The 12239-nt window shown below is 36.2% G+C and overlaps 1 protein-coding gene and 1 long non-coding RNA gene across 11 annotated transcripts in view; one reads left to right on the top strand and one right to left on the bottom strand.

Moving 5' to 3' along the window:
* Nucleotides 1-6848, bottom strand: part of LOC130455891 (uncharacterized) — a 113437-nt gene extending 106589 nt beyond the window's left edge. Inside the window, exon 1 of the long non-coding RNA XR_008914137.1 lies at nucleotides 5552-6848. This is a non-coding gene — a long non-coding RNA (uncharacterized LOC130455891). The remainder of the gene's footprint in view (nucleotides 1-5551) is intronic.
* ARHGEF7 (Rho guanine nucleotide exchange factor 7) overlaps nucleotides 1-12239 on the top strand; it is a 381786-nt gene that overhangs the window by 291447 nt on the left and 78100 nt on the right. The window lies entirely within an intron of this gene.

The raw sequence follows: 12239 nt of genomic DNA on the forward strand, positions 1-12239 counted from the left end.
GGTACAGAGTTCAAGTAGAATAAGGATTGAGAAAAGGCTGGTGAATTTGACATTTAGAATGGGTAACCTTGGAGACTGTTTGAATAGAGGGGTGAACTCAGAAGCCTTAGAACTGCAAGGGGTTAAAAAGTATGTAGGTGGTAAGAAAAGCAGAGTAGAGTATAGACTACTCTTCCTAGAAGTATCGCATGTCAGGTTTTTTTCCTCCCTTCTCTCTCTTTTCCTAGAACAGCTTGGTCATTGTGTTTACAGAGAAGGCTATCTTGGAGACCCCATGAGATAGCTGATTTAGGAAGACTTAGGTTTAATTCCCTTCTGGGGCAGTATCTTTGTGACTGTGCACTTAGCCCCTCTGTACTTCTAGCAGCTTTCTATGACAGTACTTAGAGCCATTTTGAGCTGCAGCAGGTCTTTTATTATTGATATACTATTCAAACTGACTGACTGTCAGTTGAGGTGATAAGAAGGAGATAATACTTTAAACTTATTTTACTATAATACAAGGGCATCTTTCCTCCCCAGATCATTTTTCTATTAACCTTCTACATAGCCATCAGGATGCTTGTGTCTTCCCTAAGTGGCACAGTATGTATAGAGCACTGAATCTTATGGTTTTTTTTTCCATTTTAAACATTATTTTATTTGATCATTTTCATATATTATTCATTGGAAACAGATCATTTTCTTTTCCTCCCCCCACCCGAACCCCCAACCCCCTACCCCCTTCCCTAGCCGATGCGCGATTTGTCTGGGTATCACATGTGTCCTTGCTCTGAATCCATTTCCTTGTTGTTGGTATTTGCATTAGGGTGCTCATTTAGTGTCTCTCCTCAATCATGTCCCCTCAACCTCTTTAGTCAAGCAGTTGCTTTTCCTCAGGGTTTTTACTCCCTCAGTTTGTCCTCTGCTTGAGGATAGTTTGTTTTTTTCCCCCCTCCTGGATGGATCACTGCAGGTTATTCAGGGACATTGTAAAGCCATTACTGGAGAAGTCCATTACGTTCTCTTGTACCACAATGTGTCAGTCTCTGTGTACAATGTTCTCCTGGTTCTGCTCCTCTCACTCTGCATCACTTCCTGGAGGTCGTTCCAGTCTCCATGGAATTCCTCCACTTTATTATTCCTTTTAGCACAATAGTATTCCATCACCAACATATACCACAATTTGTTCAGCCATTCTCCAATTGAAGGGCATCCCCTCATTTTCCAATTTTTGGCCACCACAAAGAGTGCAGCTATGAATATTCTTGTACAAGTCTTTTTCCTTATTATCTCTTTGGGGTACAAACCCAGCAGTGCTATGGCTGGATCAAAGGGCAGACAGTCTTTTATTTCCCTTTGGGCATAGTTCCAAATTGCCCTCCAGAATGGTTGGGTCAATTCACAACTCCACCAGCAATGCATTAAGGTCCCAATTTTGCCACATCCCCATCAGCATTCATTACTTTCCTTTGCTGTCATGTTAGCCAATCTGCTAGATGTGAAGTGCTACCTCAGAGTTGTTTTGATTTGCACCTCTCTGATTATAAGAGATTTAGAACATTTTTTCATGTTGTTATTAATAGTCTTGATTTCTTTAACTGAAAATTGCCTATTCATGTCCCTTGCCCATTTTTCAGTTGGAGAATGGCTTGATTTTTTGTACAACTGGTTTAGCTCTTTATAGATTTGAGTAATTAGACCTTTGTCAGAGGTTTTTGTTATGAAGATTGTTTCCCAATTTGTGGCTTTCCTTCTAATTTTAGTTACATTGGTTTTGTTTGTACAAAAACTTTTTAATTTGATGTAGTCAAAATTATTTTGCATTTTGTGACTCTTTCTAAATCTTGCTTGGTTTTAAAATCTTTCCCTTCCCAAAGGTCTGACATGTATACTATTCTGTTTTCACCTAATTTACTTATAGTTTCCTTCTTTCCATTCAAGTCATTCACCCATTCTGAGTTTATCTTGGTGTAGGGTATGAGGTGTTGATCCAAACCTAATCTCTCCCACACTGTCTTCCAATTTTCCCAAGAGTTTTTATCCAATACTGGATTTTTGTCCCAAAAGCTGGGGTCTTTGGGTTTGGCAAAGACTGTCTTACTGAGGTCTCTTGCCCCCAGTCTATTCCACTAATCCTCCTTTCTGTCTCTTAGCCAGTACCAAATTGTTTTGATGACCGCTGCTTTGTAATATAGTTTGAGATCTGGGACTGCAAGGCCACCTTCCTTTGTATTTTTTTTTTCATTATTTCCCTGGATATCCTTAATCCTTTATTCTTCCAAATGAACTTTGTTATTGTTTTCTCTAATTCAGTAAAATAGTTTTTTGGTAGTTCAATGGGTATGGCACTAAATAGATATATAAGTTTGTGTAGGATGGTAATTTTTCTTATGTTAGCTCATCCCACCCATGAGCAATCAATATTTCTCCAATTGTTTAGATCTAGTTTTAATTGTATGGAGAGTGTTTTGTATTTGTGTTCATATAGTTCCTGTGTTTGTCTCGGCAGATAGATTCCTAGGTATTTTATATTGTCTTGGGTGACTTTAAATGGAATTTCTCTTTCTAATTCTTGCTGCTGAACTGGGTTGGAGATATATAGAAATGCTGATGACTTATGTGGGTCCATTTTGTATCCTGCAACTTTGCTAAAGTTGTTGATTATTTTGATTATCTTTTTGGTTGATTTCCTAGGATTCTTTAAGTAAATCATCATATCATCTGCAAAGAGTGACAGCTTGGTCTCCTCATTGCCAATTTTAATACCTTCAATTTCCTTTTCTTCTCTAATTGCTACTGATAGTGTTTCTAGTACAATATTAAATAATAGAGGTGATAATGGGCATCCTTGTTTGATTCCTGATCTTATTGGGAAGGCTTTGAGTTTTTCCCCATTGCAGATGATGTTTCCTGATGGTTTTAGGTATTTACTGTTTATTATTTTTAGGAAAGGCCCTTCTATTCCTATACTTTCTAGTGTTTTCAATAGGAATGGGTGTTGTATTTTGTCAAAGGCTTTTTCTGCATCAATTGAGATAATCATGTGATTTTTGTCAGTTTGCTTGTTTATATGGTCAATTATGTGGATGGTTTTCCTAATATTGAACCATCCTTGCATTCCTGGTATGAATCCTACCTGATCATAGTGGATAACCCTTGTGATGACTTGCTGGAGTCTTTTTGCTAGTATCCTAGTTAAGATTTTTGCATCTATATTCATTAGGGAGATTGGCCTATAGTTTTCTTTCTCTGTTTTTAACCTGCCTGGCTTTGGGATCAGTACCATGTTTGTGTCCTAAAAAGAATTTGGTAGAACTCCTTCTTGGCTTATCCTGTCAAATAGTTTGTATAATATTGGGGTTAGCTGTTCTTTGAATGTTTGATAGAATTCATTTGTGAATCCGTCTGGACCTGGGAATTTTTTCTTTGGGAGTTCTTTGATGGCTTGTTCAATTTCTTTTTCTGATATGGGATTGTTTAGGTCATTTATTTCTTCTTCTTTTAGTCTAGGCAATTTATATTTTTGTAAGTATTCATCCATATAACCTAGATTGCCATATTTGTTGCTATATAATTAGGCATGGTAGTTTTTAGTGATTGCATTAATTTCCTCTTCATTAGAGGTGAGGTCTCCTTTTTCATCTTGGATATTGTCAATTTGGTTTTTTTCTTTACTTTTTTAAATTAGACTGACTAGTACTTTGTCTATTTTATTTGTTTTTTCAAAATACCAGCTTCTAGTCTTATTTTTTAAATCAATAGTTCTTTGACTTTCAGTTTTATTAATTTCTCCTTTGAGTTTTAGGATCTCTAATTTAGTCTTCATCTGAGGATTTTTAATTTGTTCGCTTTCTAATTTTTTAATTTGCATGCCCAATTTGTTGAGCTCTGTCCTTCTTAATTTGTTAATAGATGAACTCAAGGATATAAATTTCCTCCTGAGTACTGCTTTGGCTATATCCGATAGCTTTTGAAAGGATGTGTCATCATTGTCATTTTCTTCAATGAAGTTATTAATTGTTCCTATGATTTGTTCTTTAAGTAACTGGTTTTGGAGAATCGTATTGTTTAATTTCCAATTAATTTTTGATTTGCCTCTCCATGTACCCTTACTAATTATTATTTTCATTGCATTGTGATCTGAGAAGGTTGCATTTATTATTTCTGCTCTTTTGCACTTGTTTGCAATGTTTTTATGCCCTAATATATGGTCAATTTTTGTGAATGTACCATGTGCTGCAGAAAAGAAGGTATATTCCTTTTTGTCCCTATTTATTTCTCTCCACATGTCTACTAACTCTAATTTTTCTAACATTTCATTCACTTCTTGTATCTCTTTCTTATTTATTTTTTGGTTTGATTTATCTAGTTTCGATAGAGGAAGGTTCAGGTCTCCCACTAGTATAGCTTTTCTGTCTATTTCATCCTTGAGCTTTTCTAGTTTCTCCTTTAGAAATTTGGGTGCTGTACTATTTGGTGCATACATGTTGAGTACAGATATTTCCTCATTGTCTGTACTGCCTTTTATCATGTTGTAATTACCTTCCCTATCTCCCTATCCCTTTAACTAGATTTATTTTTACTTTGTCTTTGTCGGATATCATGATTGCGACTCCTGCCTTCTTTTTATCAGTTGATGCCCAATAGATTTGGCTCCATCCTCTTACTTTCACCCTATGCTTATCTACCTTCCTCATGTGTTTCTTGCAGACAGCATATGGTAGGGTTTTGGATTCTAAGCCACTCTGCTATTCACTTGAGTTTTATGGGTGAGTTCATTCCATTCACATTCAGAGTTATGATTACTAGCTGTGCATTTCCCAGCATTTTGATTTCTACTCCTGGTCCTGCCTTTTCTTCTTTTACTATTTCCTTCTATATACCAATGTTTGTTCATAGTCAGTCCCCCTGGTTCCCCTCCCCCCTTATTTTACTTCCCTTTCTACCACCCTCCCTTCTTATTCTCTCCCTTAATTTCCCCTGTAGTCTTTTTTTAACCCCCCCCATCCTCTTTCTCCCTTGTACTGCTTCCCTCCCCACCAGTCCGTTTTTTACCCTTCTACTCCCCTATAGCACACAGATCTATTCTCTTCCCCAATTGATTAGATTGTTCCACTCTCTTTGGGTCAATTTCAAAGTACGTAAGAGTTGAGTATTTCCTATCTCCAACCTTTTACCCTTCCAGTGTATAGATGTTCTTCCCCCTCCTGCCATGAGCTTCTTTGTGACATAAATTTCCTCCCATTTGTTTCTTTTCCAATTTCTTTTAGTCATAACCTCTTTTTTTAAAGCTCTAGTCATGTATATATATATATATACATACACTTGTATATGTATTTATGCATGCATATATCTATATACCTATTTATGTCTTGTCCTTTCATCCTATACAGTTTGTCACTGTTCCCTCTGAGTGTAATTCTTCTAGCTGCTCAGATAATAGCAACAGTTTTTAAGAGTTACCAATGACCTCTTTTCTTATAGGGATACATATCATTTTAACTTATTGAGTCTCTAAAAAAAATTTTGTTGTTGTTTTGTTTGTTTTTCCTACCTCTTTTTAAATTACCTTTTGATGATTGTCTTGAGTTCTATGGTTGGACATCAAATTTTCTGTTCAGGTCTGGTCTTTTATTTATGAGTGCTTGGAACTCTTCTATTGTGTTGAATGACCCTACTTTACCAGGTAAGAATATAGTCAGTTTTGATGGGTATTTCATTCTTGGTTGTAGATATAGTTCCTTTGCTTTCCAGAATATCGTATTCCATGCCTTTTGGTCCTTCTGTGTGGATGCAGCCAGATCCTGTGTTAACCTCACCGTGTTTCCATGGTATCTGAATGGCTTTTTCTTGGCAGCTTGTAATATCTTTTCTTTCATCTGATTGTTTTTGAATTTGGCTATAACATTTCTTGTGGTTGTCAGTTGGGGATTAAATACAGGGGGTGATCTATGGATTCTTTCAATCTCCACTTTCCCCTCTTGTTTTAGGATCTCAGGACAGTTTTCCTGGATAATTTCCTCTAGTATTCTTTCCAGGCTTTTTTTTTTTGTCCTGGTATTCTGGTAGTCCAATTATTTTTAAATTATCTCTTCTTGAATGATTTTCTAAATCATCTGTTTTTGAATGAGATGCTTCACATTTTCCTCAATTTTTTCATTCTTTTTGTTTTGTTTTGTAGTGTCCTGCTGCCTTGTGAGGTCACTTAATTCCATTTGTTGTATTCTGGTTCTTAAAGATTGGATTTCCTCTCTGGCTTTTTGGTTATCCTTTTCATTCTGGTCTGATTTTCTTTGAAGATCGTCTTTCATCCTCTTTACCTCATCTTTCATCTCCTTTGCCTCATTTTCCAGCTGGTTGATTTTGGCTTTCAATACACTATTTTCTTGTTTTAGTTCAAGTGCCTCTGTTTTCAGGTGACTTATCTTAATTTTTAAGTTCTTTTCCCAATTGTCTTCAGCCTCTCTTAGTTGTGTTTTGAGTTCTTCCACAGCTTGTATCCAATTTGCTGGGATTTCTGTTTTATCGTTTGCTGATCTCTCCCCCTCTGTTCCATTTGCTGAGTAGCAGCTGTCTATTGTAGTTTCTTTCTTCTTTTCCTGTTGTTTGCTCAAATTCACCCCTTCTTTACTCCCCGTATTTATCTGTGCTCTTGTTCCTCTCATTTTTTTTTGTTTTTTTTTCGGCACTTCTATCAGTGTTGCGTCTTGGAGCTTTAACAGAAGATCTCTTGGTGTAGTCTCTGGGGGAGAGTTGTTGGGGGTTTGAGCTTCCCTGTTCTCTGGAGGCTTTTGATTGGCTTAAAGTCCAGCAGTCAATGAGGTTGGGTGGGGAGCCTGGGCTTCCCTGTGTTCTGGAGAATTTTGATGGGAGAATCTTATGTTTTCAGTTCAAATCTTGCTCCAGTTACTTATTATCTGTATGATCCTGAACAAGTCACTTGATCAGTTTGCTTCAGTTTCCTCATCTAAAGTTGTGACTGATTATATATTTACCTGCCAGGGTTGTTGTGAGGCTAAACAAGATATTTGCAAAGCTTTTTGCAAGTTATAAGTGCTATTTAAATGGTAGTTATTATTATTATTTCTGTTATTTTGGTGAGTTCCCATTGTTAATTTTTGTAGATGCAGAAGGCTAGAATGAACTATGAACTATTATCTCATTCATCCTCCCTTTGTCTAGGTTAATATTTTCTTGACATATGTCAGCTTATATTTTTGTACCGATGGTTTTCTGGTAAAGTGATCTTAACTTCTCAGAAATATCACACTTGTTGAAAAACCCTCTTAAAATATCAAGGAAGCAATTATGTGTATATATGGGTCTCTTAGAATATATCATGTGGTATTTTGGGTATTTCTTGCCTGTAATTACTACTGCATAGTGGTTTCTGATAATATACTATACTCATTGAATTTGGAGGTAGTTCTTATTTTGAAACTAGAGTTAGATCATACAACATCTAAACTACATAAAATAGAATTTTGTGGACTCTATTCTTATAACTCTGCCCATTTTTATCATTATTTAGGTTGCAAAGCCCTTTTCTAGCTTCAAACCTCTATCACGGACATGAACATTTGCAACTTGACCCGTTAGGCCAACAGTACATCATTGTTTGACTTTTTAGGGTTAATTGTAAACAAGAACTGGATTTTTACCCCACTTCTAATTTATGATTTCATCAGTCTGACCTACTTTGATTCTGACTCATTCTATTGAAAATTCTACTGAATTCTGTTGGATGGAGAGATGAGATGAGAACTGAAGGGTTTTAGTTTTTGGCTCTCACTTTATTTTGTGACTTCATGTAAATCACTCAACCCTCTCTGTCACCTAGGAAGTTTTTTGCCTTTTCCTTCAAAAGATTCTATGTTGATTAATTAATTGATGCTCATGAATTAAAACCATTAAAGTCTTGTCCCCCTTGATTGAAGGTCTGCTATAAAACTTTGGGGGAATTTTTATTGTTAGTATTTATTACATTGTTCCAAAACAACTTATGACCTCATTTCTTAACAATCCTGTTTCTGTCAAATACTGGACAGGATGTTGGTATTTCTCGCCAAATTCCCCAGGTTCTCTGGCTGAACCAGTTACACTAAGTCTCAGAGTTATTGTCCTATTCCTGGTGCTTTCAGTCGTCTTTTAAGTGAATAAATGACCTTAGTATGCTTGCCAGCAAGATAGCCTTTCTCATATCTGCTTGCTAAGCTTACTGCTTGGATTTAATAATGTTATTTCAATTGAGTTTGTTTATTGAATTAATTTACTAAATTTGGTAACAAAGTATTTAAATTCTTTCTTATGGATTATACATTTCTAGAATGACCTATATTGTCTTCAAATGGAAGAAGAGTTTATTTTCAATGGGTGAAAATCTCTAGCACTGTGTTTTGATGATGCTATAATATGTCCTCACACAGCTGCAAAATAAATATTCCTAAAGCACAGATTCCTCAAGAAGCTTCCATGGCTTTCTTTTATTTCCTTTATTCAGCCAGTGTTTCCTTGATTCAGTCAACCAACTTATATTTATTATGCATCTTATATGTGTCAGGCATGGCGATAAGCTCTGGGAATCAAAGAAGGGAATAACTCTGCCTCTGCTCTCCAGGGAAACAAAATGCAAACAACGTACATTTACAAATGAATATAGATTCAGGATATATTGAGGACAATCTCAGAAGAAAGGTGCTAAGATTAAGAAAGCCTAGGAAAAGCTCCTTGGGTATTCTAGCCAAGAAGTGAAGGCAGCCAAGAAAACTCAGAGTCTGAAATGAGGGGCGAAAAGGGGAAAGTACCTACTTATACAAAAATATTTACAACTACTTTTTTTGTGGTGGCAAAGAATTGGAAACAAAAGGGATGTCCATCAATTGGGGAATGGCTGAACAAATTGTGGTATATGATAGTGATGGAATATTATTGTGCTGTAAGGAATGATGAACAGGATGATTTCAGAAAAAGCTGGAAAGACCAATGTACATTGATGCAGAGTGAAATAAGCAGAACCAAGAGGTCATTATACACAGTAACTGCAATATTGTGGAATGATCAAATGTGATACTTTACTACCAATAGAAATACAATGATCCAGGAGAATTCTGAGGACTTTTGAAAAAGAATGCTATCCAGTTCCAGAAAAAGAAGTTGGAGTGGAAATGCAAGTGAAAAAATGATTTATCACTTGTTGATTTCAGTATATATTTTGGTTCTATTAGATTATTTGTTTACAAAAATGAGTAATATGGAAATATGTTTTATGTGGTAATACATGTATAACCCAGATTGAATTGTGTGCCAGCACCCGGAAGGGGAAGGGAAGGGAGGGAGGTAGATAAGTAGGGACTAAGGTAAGGGGTGGAGAGAGCTAGTGAACATGCTTTGGAGTTAAGAGATGAGAAGTCTCTTGTTTGTGACAGGAGACCAGTGGCACTGCATTGCATAATACACAAAGGGGAGTAAAATATAACTTTTAATGACATGCAAGTCAGTCTTTTAGAGGCCTTATAATTCTGCTTTGGATGACTTAGTGGCATTCAAAAGACTTGCAATACAATGAAATCATCATAAGAGAATAACCACAAGAATTTCCAAGATCTTAAACTAAATATGTCTAAAACTGAATTCTTATCTTTTTCCCCAAAACTCTCCCCTCTTAATTTCTCCATTACTATCAAGATTCCCACCATCCACCTAGTTCTGTAGACTTACATCATCTTTAATTCTTAACTCTCTCATTCCCCCATATCCAATTTCTGGTCAAGTCCCATATTTTCTACCTTAGCATCTCTTGTATACACTCCCTTCTCTCCTTTGACAATGCTTCCAATCTGATACAAAGTTCTCATTACCACAGTTCTTGGACTATACCAATAGTAGTATACAGGCTAGTCTCTCTGCCCACTCTCCTATCAAACTGATTTTCTTAAATTGTAGCTCTGACTATATCACCTTCTACCCATCCACCCAATTCAATAAATTCCAGTGGTTTCCTGTTTAACTTCAGGATCAAATACAAAATCCTCTAGAAAGCATTCAAAATCTGCCACTCCAGGCGTGACTAAAAGGCGGTTGGAAATTTGAAACTCCGGATCAAGGGAGAGTTGGGCCTGATTTGAATAGATTGAGAGTTAGTTTTGCATAATGATAATTAAATCTGTGGAATTTAGTGTCACTGAACAAAGTAATATAGAGGGAGAAATGGGCTCAGGACAGAGCCTTGACAGACAGACAGACTCCTGTTATATTTAGTGGGGATGGTGTGGAGAAAGATTTACCTAAAAAAGCAGAGGGAATGGTCCAACAGGCAGGAGAAGTAGGAGAAAGCAGTTTCATGACAATTTGCAAACAAATATTAAAGAGGAGAGGGTGATAGTGTCGGGGACTGCAGAGAGATCAAGTGGATTGAGGACTGAGAACAGACTTGTAATTTTAAGAGCCATTGGAATGAGTGAGATAGTGAATTGATCAGGGAGGGCTCAGTAGAGATTATATAACATAAATTTGTAGTGAACCCAATGAGGCACAGTTTGGTGATTTCTACAACTTCATTTAGCAGCATGTGTGGAGGAATGAAAGTAGTGATTGGTGGGAGTAATCAAAGGCAGGAGAAAGATCTTTGATGGATAAAAGACAAGGGACTTGAGAGAAGAGAACAGTGTATAATTGAACTAGTTTACATGGGGTCCAGGTTGGGCTTGGCTGAAGGGTAGGGATATTGGATGTCAAGGTGAAGATGAAGAACAGGGTCCTTTAGCTAAAATACAAATTCCTCAGACATAAGTTATTTCAATGTCTGGTACATGATGGAAACTCAATAAATGCTTGTGAATTGATTCTAAAATATAGCTCCCACCTATCTTTGTTTAAATTTAAAAATATTTTATTTTCCCAATTGCTTATAATAATTTTCAACATATGTTTTCCAAAAATTATAAGATCCAGACCATCTCTCCTCCTTTCCTTTCCCCACTTGGAGATGGTAAGCAATTTGATCTGGGCTATACATGTATTATCGTGCAAAACATACTTCCATATTGGTCAAAAGAGCACGCTCATATAAAATCAAATCCCATAAATAAAACTATAAATAAGTTAATGTGAAAGATAGTATGCTTTGATCTGCATCCATCCGACTCCAACAGTTCTTTCTCTGGAGGTAGCATTCCTCATCATAAGTCTTTTAGGATTGTCCCAGATCATGGCATTGCTGAGAGAAGCCAGGTTTTCGCAGCTGATCATTGTACAATATTGCTGTTATTGTGTGCAGTGTTCTCCTGGTTTTGCGTATTTTGCTCTTCATGACTTCCCTCAGATCTTTCCAGCTTTTCTGAAATAATCTTGTTCATCATTCTTTATATCATAATAGTATTCCATCACCAACATGTGCCACAGTTTGATCAGCCATTCCGCAATTGAGGGATATCCCCTCAGTTTCCAGATCTTTGCCACCACAAACATTTTTGTACAAATAGGTCTTTCTTCCATTTTTTATGATCTCTTTGGAATACAGACTCAGTAGTGGTATTACCGGATCAAAGACTCATAAACTTCTGCCTGTCTTTACAGATTCATTTACCTTCTAGGAAAACTTACTTAATGGCTGTTGCTGAAACTAAGAGATGCTAGGTGGTACAGCAGATAGAGTAGTGGACTAGGGGTCAGGAAGACCTGAGTTCACATTTAATCCCAGACAATGTATGATTTTTTCTTCTGTTTGCCTTAGTTTCCTGCTCTGTAAAATGAGAATATAATAGCTTTTGCCTTTAAGGGTTGTTGTGAGAATCCAATGAGATAAAATTTGTTAAGTATATTAGCACATCGCTTGATGTGTAGTGTTAAATTCAATAAGTATAAATGATCATTATCATTATTTTACATATGATTACATTTCCTATTGCTTTGTCTTTGAAAATATCATACCTCATTCCTAAGAGGGACTCCATACTTCTTAAAATTCTCAATACTTTCTATTCCATTATTATTATTAAAAAAAAACCTAACCTGTTTTAGAGTTGATACAAAATATAATCTTAGTATTCTAAGAAGCAGAAAAGTGGTAAGGGCTAGGCAATTGGCAGTAAGTGACTTGCCCTGGGTCACATAGCTAGGAAGTGTGTGAGGCCAGATTTGATTCATATTGTTTTTTTACTTATTTAATTCTATTCACATATTTCACTTTTTCATACCTTCTCCCAGACTCCTGGTAAAATGTAAGTTATGTGAGGGCTGACCCTTAATTTTTTTTTCTT

This window comes from Monodelphis domestica, chromosome 8 (genome assembly GCF_027887165.1).
Source record: "Monodelphis domestica isolate mMonDom1 chromosome 8, mMonDom1.pri, whole genome shotgun sequence".
In the NCBI taxonomy this organism is placed as follows: Eukaryota; Metazoa; Chordata; class Mammalia; order Didelphimorphia; family Didelphidae; genus Monodelphis; species Monodelphis domestica.